Source organism: Camelus bactrianus, chromosome 26 (genome assembly GCF_048773025.1).
Source record: "Camelus bactrianus isolate YW-2024 breed Bactrian camel chromosome 26, ASM4877302v1, whole genome shotgun sequence".
In the NCBI taxonomy this organism is placed as follows: domain Eukaryota; kingdom Metazoa; phylum Chordata; class Mammalia; order Artiodactyla; family Camelidae; genus Camelus; species Camelus bactrianus.
The window spans coordinates 1,893,231-1,905,371 of record NC_133564.1 but is presented as its reverse complement, the minus strand read 5'-3'; positions in this window follow the sequence as shown (position 1 = coordinate 1,905,371).

Genomic DNA, 12,141 nt, shown 5'->3' with positions numbered 1-12,141 from the left:
CAGGAACTTCAAACCGGCACTAGGAAACAGACTGAGAAAGCAGAGAAAAAGTGTCTCCTCAACCCGTTTCCTTGGTGCTAGATGAACGAACTTCTCTCCCCTTGCTCAGTTCTGAGAGATAAGTGTGTGTGAAAGCCGTCCTTCACCTAGCTTGTTGGGAACACAATATTTCTTTTCAGTGGCAAACTCCATTCCATACATATATATGGGGAGGTACTAGCTCCAACACGGTTTTACAGTGAAAACTGCAGGAACTTCAAACCGGCACTAGGAAACAGACTGAGAAAGCAGAGAAAAAGTGTCTCCTGCAACCCGTTCCCTTGGTGCTAGATGAACGGACGTCTCTCCACTTGCTCAGTTCCGAGAGAAAAGTGTGTGTGAAAGCCGTCCTTCATCTAGCTTGTTGGGAACACAAAGTTTCTTTTCAGTAGCAAACTCCACTCCATACATATATATGGGGAGGTACTAGCTCCAACTCGGTTTTATAGTGAAAACTGCAGGAACTTCAAACCGGCACTAGGAAACAGAGTGAGAAAGCAGAGAAAAAGTGTCTCCTGCAACCCGTTCCCTTGGTGCTAGATGAACGAACGTCTCTCCACTTGCTCAGTTCTGAGAGATAAGTGTGTGTGAAAGCCGTCCTTCACCTACCTTGTTGGGAACACAAAGTTTCTTTTCAGTTTCAAACTCCATTCCATACATATATATGGGGTGTTACTAGCTCCAACTCCGTTATACCGTGAAAACTACAGGAACTTCAAACCGGCACTAGGAAACAGACTGAGAAAGCAGAGAAAAAGTGTCTCCTGCAACCCGTTCCCTTGGTGCTAGATGAACGAACGTCTCTCCACTTGCTCAGTTCTGAGAGATAAGTGTGTGTGAAAGCCGTCCTTCACCTAGCTTGTTGGGAAAACAAAGTTTCTTTTCAGTTTCAAACTCCATTCCATACATATATAAGGGGAGGTACTAGCTCCAACTCGGTTTGACAGTGAAAACTGCAGGAACTTCAAACCGGCACTAGAAAACAGACTGAGAAAGCAGAGAAAAAGTGTCTCCTGCAACCCGTTCCCTTGGTGCTAGATGAACGAACGTCTCTCCACTTGCTCAGTTCTGAGAGATAAGTGTGTGTGAAAGCCGTCCTTCAACTAGCTTGTTGGGAACACAAAGTTTCTTTTCAGTTTCAAACTCCATTCCATACATCTATATGGGGAGGTACTAGCTCCAACTCGGTTTTACAATGAAAACTGCAGGAACTTCAAACCGGCACTAGGAAACAGACTGAGAAAGCAGAGAAAAAGTGTCTCCTGCAACCCGTTCCCTTGGTGCTATATGAACGAACGTCTATCCACTTGCTCAGTTCTGAGAGATAAGTGTGTGTGAAAGCCGTCCTTCAACTAGCTTGTTGGGAACACAAAGTTTCTTTTCAGTTGCAAACTCCATTCCATACATATATATGGGGAGGTACTAGCTTCAACTCGGTTTTACAGTGAAAAGTGCAGGAACTTCAAACCGGCACTAGGAAACAGACTGAGAAATCAGAGAAAAAGTGTCTCCTGCAACCCGTTCCCATGGTGCTAGATGAACGAACTTATATCCGCATGCTAATTTCTGAGAGATAAGTGTGTGAAAGTCGTCCTTAACCTAGCTTGTTGGGAACACAAAGTTTCTTTTCAGTTGCAAACTCCATTCCATACATATATATGGGGAGGTACAAGCTCCAACTCGGTTTTACAGTGAAAACTGCAGGAACTTCAAACCGGCACTAGGAAAAAGACTGAGAAAGCAGAGAAAAAGTGTCTCCTCAACCCGTTTCCTTGGTGCTAGATGAACGAACTTCTCTCCCCTTGCTCAGTTCTGAGAGATAAGTGTGTGTGAAAGCCGTCCTTCACCTAGCTTGTTGGGAACACAATATTTCTTTTCAGTGGCAAACTCCATTCCATACATATATATGGGGAGGTACTAGCTCCAACTCGGTTTTACAGTGAAAACTGCAGGAACTTCAAACCGGCACTAGGAAACAGACTGAGAAAGCAGAGAAAAAGTGTCTCCTGCAACCCGTTCCCTTGGTGCTAGATGAACGGACGTCTCTCCACTTGCTCAGTTCCGAGAGATAAGTGTGTGTGAAAGCCGTCCTTCATCTAGCTTGTTGGGAACACAAAGTTTCTTTTCAGTAGCAAACTCCACTCCATACATATATATGGGGAGGTACTAGCTCCAACTCGGTTTTATAGTGAAAACTGCAGGAACTTCAAACCGGCACTAGGAAACAGAGTGAGAAAGCAGAGAAAAAGTGTCTCCTGCAACCCGTTCCCTTGGTGCTAGATGAACGAACGTCTCTCCACTTGCTCAGTTCTGAGAGATAAGTGTGTGTGAAAGCCGTCCTTCACCTACCTTGTTGGGAACACAAAGTTTCTTTTCAGTTGCAAACTCCATTCCATACATATATATGGGGTGGTACTAGCTCCAACTCAGTTATACCGTGAAAACTACAAGAACTTCAAACCGGCACTAGGAAACAGACTGAGAAAGCAGAGAAATAGTGTCTCTTGCAACCCGTTCCCTTGGTGCTAGATGAACGAACGTCTCTCCACTTGCTCAGTTCTGAGAGATAAGTGTGTGTGAAAGCCGTCCTTCACCTACCTTGTTGGGAACACAAAGTTTCTTTTCAGTTGCAAACTCCATTCCATACATATATATGGGGAGGTACTAGCTCCAACTCGGTTTTACAATGAAAACTGCAGGAACTTCAAACCGGCACTAGAAAACAGACTGAGAAAGCAGAGAAAAAGTGTCTCCTGCAACCCGTTCCCTTGGTGCTAGATGAATGAACGTCTCTCCACTTGCTCAGTTCTGAGAGATAATTGTGTGTGAAAGCCGTCCTTCATCTAGCTTGTTGGGAACACAAAGTTTCTTTTCAGTTTCAAACTCCATTCCATACATCTATATGGGGAGGTACTAGCTCCAACTCGGTTTTACAATGAAAACTGCAGTAACTTCAAACCGGCACTAGGAAACAGACTGAGAAAGCAGAGAAAAAGTGCCTCCTGCAAACCGTTCCCTTGGTGCTAGATGAACGAACGTCTCTCCACTTGCTCAGTTCTGAGAGATAAGTGTGTGTGAAAGCCGTCCTTCACCTAGCTTGTTGGGAACACAAAGTTTCTTTTCAGTTGCAACCTCCATTCCATACATATATATGGGGAGGTACTAGCTTCAACTCGGTTTTACAGTGAAAAGTGCAGGAACTTCAAACCGGCACTAGGAAACAGACTGAGAAATCAGTGAAAAAGTGTCTCTTGCAACCCGTTCCCATGGTGCTAGATGAACGAACTTATATCCGCACGCTAATTTCTGAGAGATAAGTGTGTGAAAGTCGTCCTTAACATAGCTTGTTGGGAACACAAAGTTTCTTTTCAGTTGCAAACTCCATTCCATACATATATATGGGGAGGTACAAGCTCCAACTCGGTTTTACAGTGAAAACTGCAGGAACTTCAAACCGGCACTAGGAAACAGACTGAGAAAGCAGAGAAAAAGTGTCTCCTCAACCCGTTTCCTTGGTGCTAGATGAACGAACTTCTCTCCCCTTGCTCAGTTCTGAGAGATAAGTGTGTGTGAAAGCCGTCCTTCACCTAGCTTGTTGGGAACACAATATTTCTTTTCAGTGGCAAACTCCATTCCATACATATATATGGGGAGGTACTAGCTCCAACTCGGTTTTACAGTGAAAACTGCAGGAACTTCAAACCGGCACTAGGAAACAGACTGAGAAAGCAGAGAAAAAGTGTCTCCTGCAACCCGTTCCCTTGGTGCTAGATGAACGGACGTCTCTCCACTTGCTCAGTTCCGAGAGAAAAGTGTGTGTGAAAGCCGTCCTTCATCTAGCTTGTTGGGAACACAAAGTTTCTTTTCAGTAGCAAACTCCACTCCATACATATATATGGGGAGGTACTAGCTCCAACTCGGTTTTATAGTGAAAACTGCAGGAACTTCAAACCGGCACTAGGAAACAGAGTGAGAAAGCAGAGAAAAAGTGTCTCCTGCAACCCGTTCCCTTGGTGCTAGATGAACGAACGTCTCTCCACTTGCTCAGTTCTGAGAGATAAGTGTGTGTGAAAGCCGTCCTTCACCTACCTTGTTGGGAACACAAAGTTTCTTTTCAGTTTCAAACTCCATTCCATACATATATATGGGGTGTTACTAGCTCCAACTCCGTTATACCGTGAAAACTACAGGAACTTCAAACCGGCACTAGGAAACAGACTGAGAAAGCAGAGAAAAAGTGTCTCCTGCAACCCGTTCCCTTGGTGCTAGATGAACGAACGTCTCTCCACTTGCTCAGTTCTGAGAGATAAGTGTGTGTGAAAGCCGTCCTTCACCTAGCTTGTTGGGAAAACAAAGTTTCTTTTCAGTTTCAAACTCCATTCCATACATATATAAGGGGAGGTACTAGCTCCAACTCGGTTTGACAGTGAAAACTGCAGGAACTTCAAACCGGCACTAGAAAACAGACTGAGAAAGCAGAGAAAAAGTGTCTCCTGCAACCCGTTCCCTTGGTGCTAGATGAACGAACGTCTCTCCACTTGCTCAGTTCTGAGAGATAAGTGTGTGTGAAAGCCGTCCTTCAACTAGCTTGTTGGGAACACAAAGTTTCTTTTCAGTTTCAAACTCCATTCCATACATCTATATGGGGAGGTACTAGCTCCAACTCGGTTTTACAATGAAAACTGCAGGAACTTCAAACCGGCACTAGGAAACAGACTGAGAAAGCAGAGAAAAAGTGTCTCCTGCAACCCGTTCCCTTGGTGCTATATGAACGAACGTCTATCCACTTGCTCAGTTCTGAGAGATAAGTGTGTGTGAAAGCCGTCCTTCAACTAGCTTGTTGGGAACACAAAGTTTCTTTTCAGTTGCAAACTCCATTCCATACATATATATGGGGAGGTACTAGCTTCAACTCGGTTTTACAGTGAAAAGTGCAGGAACTTCAAACCGGCACTAGGAAACAGACTGAGAAATCAGAGAAAAAGTGTCTCCTGCAACCCGTTCCCATGGTGCTAGATGAACGAACTTATATCCGCATGCTAATTTCTGAGAGATAAGTGTGTGAAAGTCGTCCTTAACCTAGCTTGTTGGGAACACAAAGTTTCTTTTCAGTTGCAACCTCCATTCCATACATATATATGGGGAGGTACAAGCTCCAACTCGGTTTTACAGTGAAAACTGCAGGAACTTCAAACCGGCACTAGGAAAAAGACTGAGAAAGCAGAGAAAAAGTGTCTCCTCAACCCGTTTCCTTGGTGCTAGATGAACGAACTTCTCTCCCCTTGCTCAGTTCTGAGAGATAAGTGTGTGTGAAAGCCGTCCTTCACCTAGCTTGTTGGGAACACAATATTTCTTTTCAGTGGCAAACTCCATTCCATACATATATATGGGGAGGTACTAGCTCCAACTCGGTTTTACAGTGAAAACTGCAGGAACTTCAAACCGGCACTAGGAAACAGACTGAGAAAGCAGAGAAAAAGTGTCTCCTGCAACCCGTTCCCTTGGTGCTAGATGAACGGACGTCTCTCCACTTGCTCAGTTCCGAGAGATAAGTGTGTGTGAAAGCCGTCCTTCATCTAGCTTGTTGGGAACACAAAGTTTCTTTTCAGTAGCAAACTCCACTCCATACATATATATGGGGAGGTACTAGCTCCAACTCGGTTTTATAGTGAAAACTGCAGGAACTTCAAACCGGCACTAGGAAACAGAGTGAGAAAGCAGAGAAAAAGTGTCTCCTGCAACCCGTTCCCTTGGTGCTAGATGAACGAACGTCTCTCCACTTGCTCAGTTCTGAGAGATAAGTGTGTGTGAAAGCCGTCCTTCACCTACCTTGTTGGGAACACAAAGTTTCTTTTCAGTTGCAAACTCCATTCCATACATATATATGGGGTGGTACTAGCTCCAACTCAGTTATACCGTGAAAACTACAAGAACTTCAAACCGGCACTAGGAAACAGACTGAGAAAGCAGAGAAATAGTGTCTCTTGCAACCCGTTCCCTTGGTGCTAGATGAACGAACGTCTCTCCACTTGCTCAGTTCTGAGAGATAAATGTGTGTGAAAGCCGTCCTTCACCTACCTTGTTGGGAACACAAAGTTTCTTTTCAGTTGCAAACTCCATTCCATACATATATATGGGGAGGTACTAGCTCCAACTCGGTTTTACAATGAAAACTGCAGGAACTTCAAACCGGCACTAGAAAACAGACTGAGAAAGCAGAGAAAAAGTGTCTCCTGCAACCCGTTCCCTTGGTGCTAGATGAACGAACGTCTCTCCACTTGCTCAGTTCTGAGAGATAATTGTGTGTGAAAGCCGTCCTTCATCTAGCTTGTTGGGAACACAAAGTTTCTTTTCAGTTTCAAACTCCATTCCATACATCTATATGGGGAGGTACTAGCTCCAACTCGGTTTTACAATGAAAACTGCAGTAACTTCAAACCGGCACTAGGAAACAGACTGAGAAAGCAGAGAAAAAGTGTCTCCTGCAAACCGTTCCCTTGGTGCTAGATGAACGAACGTCTCTCCACTTGCTCAGTTCTGAGAGATAAGTGTGTGTGAAAGCCGTCCTTCACCTAGCTTGTTGGGAACACAAAGTTTCTTTTCAGTTGCAACCTCCATTCCATACATATATATGGGGAGGTACTAGCTTCAACTCGGTTTTACAGTGAAAAGTGCAGGAACTTCAAACCGGCACTAGGAAACAGACTGAGAAATCAGTGAAAAAGTGTCTCTTGCAACCCGTTCCCATGGTGCTAGATGAACGAACTTATATCCGCACGCTAATTTCTGAGAGATAAGTGTGTGAAAGTCGTCCTTAACATAGCTTGTTGGGAACACAAAGTTTCTTTTCAGTTGCAAACTCCATTCCATACATATATATGGGGAGGTACAAGCTCCAACTCGGTTTTACAGTGAAAACTGCAGGAACTTCAAACCGCACTAGGAAACAGACTGAGAAAGCAGAGAAAAAGTGTCTCCTCAACCCGTTTCCTTGGTGCTAGATGAACGAAATTCTCTCCCCTTGCTCAGTTCTGAGAGATAAGTGTGTGTGAAAGCAGTCCTTCACCTAGCTTGTTGGGAAAACAATGTTTCTTTTCAGTTGCAAAATCCATTCCATACATATATATGGGGAGGTACTAGCTCCAACTCGGTTTTACAGTGAAAACTGCAGGAACTTCAAACCGGCACTAGGAAACAGACTGAGAAAGCAGAGAAAAAGTGTCTCCTGCAACCCGTTCCCTTGGTGCTAGATGAACGAACGTCTCTCCACTTGCTCAGTTCTGAGAGATAAGTGTGTGTGAAAGCCGTCCTTCACCTACCTTGTTGGGAACACAAAGTTTCTTTTCAGTTGCAAACTCCATTCCATACATATATATGGGGTGGTACTAGCTCCAACTCCGTTATACCGTGAAAACTACAGGAACTTCAAACCGGCACTAGGAAACAGACTGAGAAAGCAGAGAAATAGTGTCTCCTGCAACCCGTTCCCTTGGTGCTAGATGAACGAACGTCTCTCCACTTGCTCAGTTCTGAGAGATAAGTGTGTGTGAAAGCCGACCTTCACCTAGCTTGTTGGGAACACAAAGTTTCTTTTCACTTTCAAACTCCATTCCATACATCTATATGGGGAGGTACTAGCTCCAACTCGGTTTTACAATGAAAACTGCAGGAACTTCAAACAGGCACTAGGAAACAGACTGAGAAAGCAGAGAAAAAGTGTCTCCTGCAACCCGTTCCCTTGGTGCTAGATGAACGAACGTCTCTCCACTTGCTCAGTTCTGAGAGATAAGTGTGTGTGAAAGCCGTCCTTCACCTAGCTTGTTGGGAAAACAAAGTTTCTTTTCAGTTTCAAACTCCATTCCATACATATATAAGGGGAGGTACTAGCTCCAACTCGGTTTTACAGTGAAAACTGCAGGAACTTCAAACCGGCACTAGAAAACAGACTGAGAAAGCAGAGAAAAAGTGTCTCCTGCAACCCGTTCCCTTGGTGCTAGATGAACGAACGTCTCTCCACTTGCTCAGTTCTGAGAGATAAGTGTGTGTGAAAGCCGTCCTTCAACTAGCTTGTTGGGAACACAAAGTTTCTTTTCAGTTTCAAACTCCATTCCATACATCTATATGGGGAGGTACTAGCTCCAACTCGGTTTTACAATGAAAACTGCAGGAACTTCAAACCGGCACTAGGAAACAGACTGAGAAAGCAGAGAAAAAGTGTCTCCTGCAACCCGTTCCCTTGGTGCTATATGAACGAACGTCTATCCACTTGCTCAGTTCTGAGAGATAAGTGTGTGTGAAAGCCGTCCTTCAACTAGCTTGTTGGGAACACAAAGTTTCTTTTCAGTTGCAAACTCCATTCCATACATATATATGGGGAGGTACTAGCTTCAACTCGGTTTTACAGTGAAAGTGCAAGAACTTCAAACCGGCACTAGGAAACAGACTGAGAAATCAGAGAAAAAGTGTCTCCTGCAACCCGTTCCCATGGTGCTAGATGAACGAACTTATATCCGCATGCTAATTTCTGAGAGATAAGTGTGTGAAAGTCGTCCTTAACCTAGCTTTTTGGGAACACAAAGTTTCTTTTCAGTTGCAAACTCCATTCCATACATATATATGGGGAGGTACAAGCTCCAACTCGGTTTTACAGTGAAAACTGCAGGAACTTCAAACCGGCACTAGGAAACAGACTGAGAAAGCAGAGAAAAAGTGTCTCCTGCAACCCGTTCCCTTGGTGCTAGATGAACGAACTTCTCTCCCCTTGCTCAGTTCTGAGAGGTAAGTGTGTGTGAAAGCCGTCCTTCACCTACCTTGTTGGGAACACAAAGTTTCTTTTCAGTTGCAAACTCCATTCCATACATATATATGGGGTGGTACTAGCTCCAACTCCGTTATACCGTGAAAACTACAGGAACTTCAAACCGGCACTAGGAAACAGACTGAGAAAGCAGAGAAAAAGTGTCTCCTGCAACCCGTTCCCTTGGTGCTAGATGAACGAACGTCTCTCCACTTGCTCAGTTCTGAGAGATAAGTGTGTGTGAAAGCCGTCCTTCACCTAGCTTGTTGGGAAAACAAAGTTTCTTTTCAGTTTCAAACTCCATTCCATACATATATAAGGGGAGGTACTAGCTCCAACTCGGTTTTACAGTGAAAACTGCAGGAACTTCAAACCGGCACTAGGAAACAGAGTGAGAAAGCAGAGAAAAAGTGTCTCCTGCAACCCGTTCCCTTGGTGCTAGATGAACGAACGTCTCTCCACTTGCTCAGTTCTGAGAGATAAGTGTGTGTGAAAGCCGTCCTTCACCTACCTTGTTGGGAACACAAAGTTTCTTTTCAGTTTCAAACTCCATTCCCTACATATATATGGGGTGTTACTAGCTCCAACTCCGTTATACCGTGAAAACTACAGGAACTTCAAACCGGCACTAGGAAACAGACTGAGAAAGCAGAGAAAAAGTGTCTCCTGCAACCCGTTCCCTTGGTGCTAGATGAACGAACGTCTCTCCACTTGCTCAGTTCTGAGAGATAAGTGTGTGTGAAAGCCGTCCTTCACCTAGCTTGTTGGGAAAACAAAGTTTCTTTTCAGTTTCAAACTCCATTCCATACATATATAAGGGGAGGTACTAGCTCCAACTCGGTTTGACAGTGAAAACTGCAGGAACTTCAAACCGGCACTAGAAAACAGACTGAGAAAGCAGAGAAAAAGTGTCTCCTGCAACCCGTTCCCTTGGTGCTAGATGAACGAACGTCTCTCCACTTGCTCAGTTCTGAGAGATAAGTGTGTGTGAAAGCCGTCCTTCAACTAGCTTGTTGGGAACACAAAGTTTCTTTTCAGTTGCAAACTCCATTCCATACATATATATGGGGAGGTACTAGCTTCAACTCGGTTTTACAGTGAAAAGTGCAGGAACTTCAAACCGGCACTAGGAAACAGACTGAGAAATCAGAGAAAAAGTGTCTCCTGCAACCCGTTCCCATGGTGCTAGATGAACGAACTTATATCCGCATGCTAATTTCTGAGAGATAAGTGTGTGAAAGTCGTCCTTAACCTAGCTTGTTGGGAACACAAAGTTTCTTTTCAGTTGCAAACTCCATTCCATACATATATATGGGGAGGTACAAGCTCCAACTCGGTTTTACAGTGAAAACTGCAGGAACTTCAAACCGGCACTAGGAAACAGACTGAGAAAGCAGAGAAAAAGTGTCTCCTCAACCCGTTTCCTTGGTGCTAGATGAACGAACTTCTCTCCCCTTGCTCAGTTCTGAGAGATAAGTGTGTGTGAAAGCCGTCCTTCACCTAGCTTGTTGGGAACACAATATTTCTTTTCAGTGGCAAACTCCATTCCATACATATATATGGGGAGGTACTAGCTCCAACTCGGTTTTACAGTGAAAACTGCAGGAACTTCAAACCGGCACTAGGAAACAGACTGAGAAAGCAGAGAAAAAGTGTCTCCTGCAACCCGTTCCCTTGGTGCTAGATGAACGGACGTCTCTCCACTTGCTCAGTTCCGAGAGATAAGTGTGTGTGAAAGCCGTCCTTCATCTAGCTTGTTGGGAACACAAAGTTTCTTTTCAGTAGCAAACTCCACTCCATACATATATATGGGGAGGTACTAGCTCCAACTCGGTTTTATAGTGAAAACTGCAGGAACTTCAAACCGGCACTAGGAAACAGAGTGAGAAAGCAGAGAAAAAGTGTCTCCTGCAACCCGTTCCCTTGGTGCTAGATGAACGAGCGTCTCTCCACTTGCTCAGTTCTGAGAGATAAGTGTGTGTGAAAGCCGTCCTTCACCTACCTTGTTGGGAACACAAAGTTTCTTTTCAGTTGCAAACTCCATTCCATACATATATATGGGGTGGTACTAGCTCCAACTCCGTTATACCGTGAAAACTACAAGAACTTCAAACCGGCACTAGGAAACAGACTGAGAAAGCAGAGAAATAGTGTCTCTTGCAACCCGTTCCCTTGGTGCTAGATGAACGAACGTCTCTCCACTTGCTCAGTTCTGAGAGATAAGTGTGTGTGAAAGCCGTCCTTCACCTACCTTGTTGGGAACACAAAGTTTCTTTTCAGTTGCAAACTCCATTCCATACATATATATGGGGAGGTACTAGCTCCAACTCGGTTTTATAATGAAAACTGCAGGAACTTCAAACCGGCACTAGAAAACAGACTGAGAAAGCAGAGAAAAAGTGTCTCCTGCAACCCGTTCCCTTGGTGCTAGATGAACGAACGTCTCTCCACTTGCTCAGTTCTGAGAGATAATTGTGTGTGAAAGCCGTCCTTCATCTAGCTTGTTGGGAACACAAAGTTTCTTTTCAGTTTCAAACTCCATTCCATACATCTATATGGGGAGGTACTAGCTCCAACTCGGTTTTACAATGAAAACTGCAGTAACTTCAAACCGGCACTAGGAAACAGACTGAGAAAGCAGAGAAAAAGTGTCTCCTGCAAACCGTTCCCTTGGTGCTAGATGAACGAACGTCTCTCCACTTGCTCAGTTCTGAGAGATAAGTGTGTGTGAAAGCCGTCCTTCACCTAGCTTGTTGGGAACACAAAGTTTCTTTTCAGTTGCAAACTCCATTCCATACATATATATGGGGAGGTACTAGCTTCAACTCGGTTTTACAGTGAAAAGTGCAGGAACTTCAAACCGGCACTAGGAAACAGACTGAGAAATCAGTGAAAAAGTGTCTCCTGCAACCCGTTCCCATGGTGCTAGATGAACGAACTTATATCCGCACGCTAATTTCTGAGAGATAAGTGTGTGAAAGTCGTCCTTAACATAGCTTGTTGGGAACACAAAGTTTCTTTTCAGTTGCAAACTCCATTCCATACATATATATGGGGAGGTACAAGCTCCAACTCGGTTTTACAGTGAAAACTGCAGGAACTTCAAACCGGCACTAGGAAACAGACTGAGAAAGCAGAGAAAAAGTGTCTCCTCAACCCGTTTCCTTGGTGCTAGATGAACGAACTTCTCTCCCCTTGCTCAGTTCTGAGAGATAAGTGTGTGTGAAAGCAGTCCTTCACCTAGCTTGTTGGGAAAACAATGTTTCTTTTCAGTTGCAAAATCCATTCCATACATATATATGGGG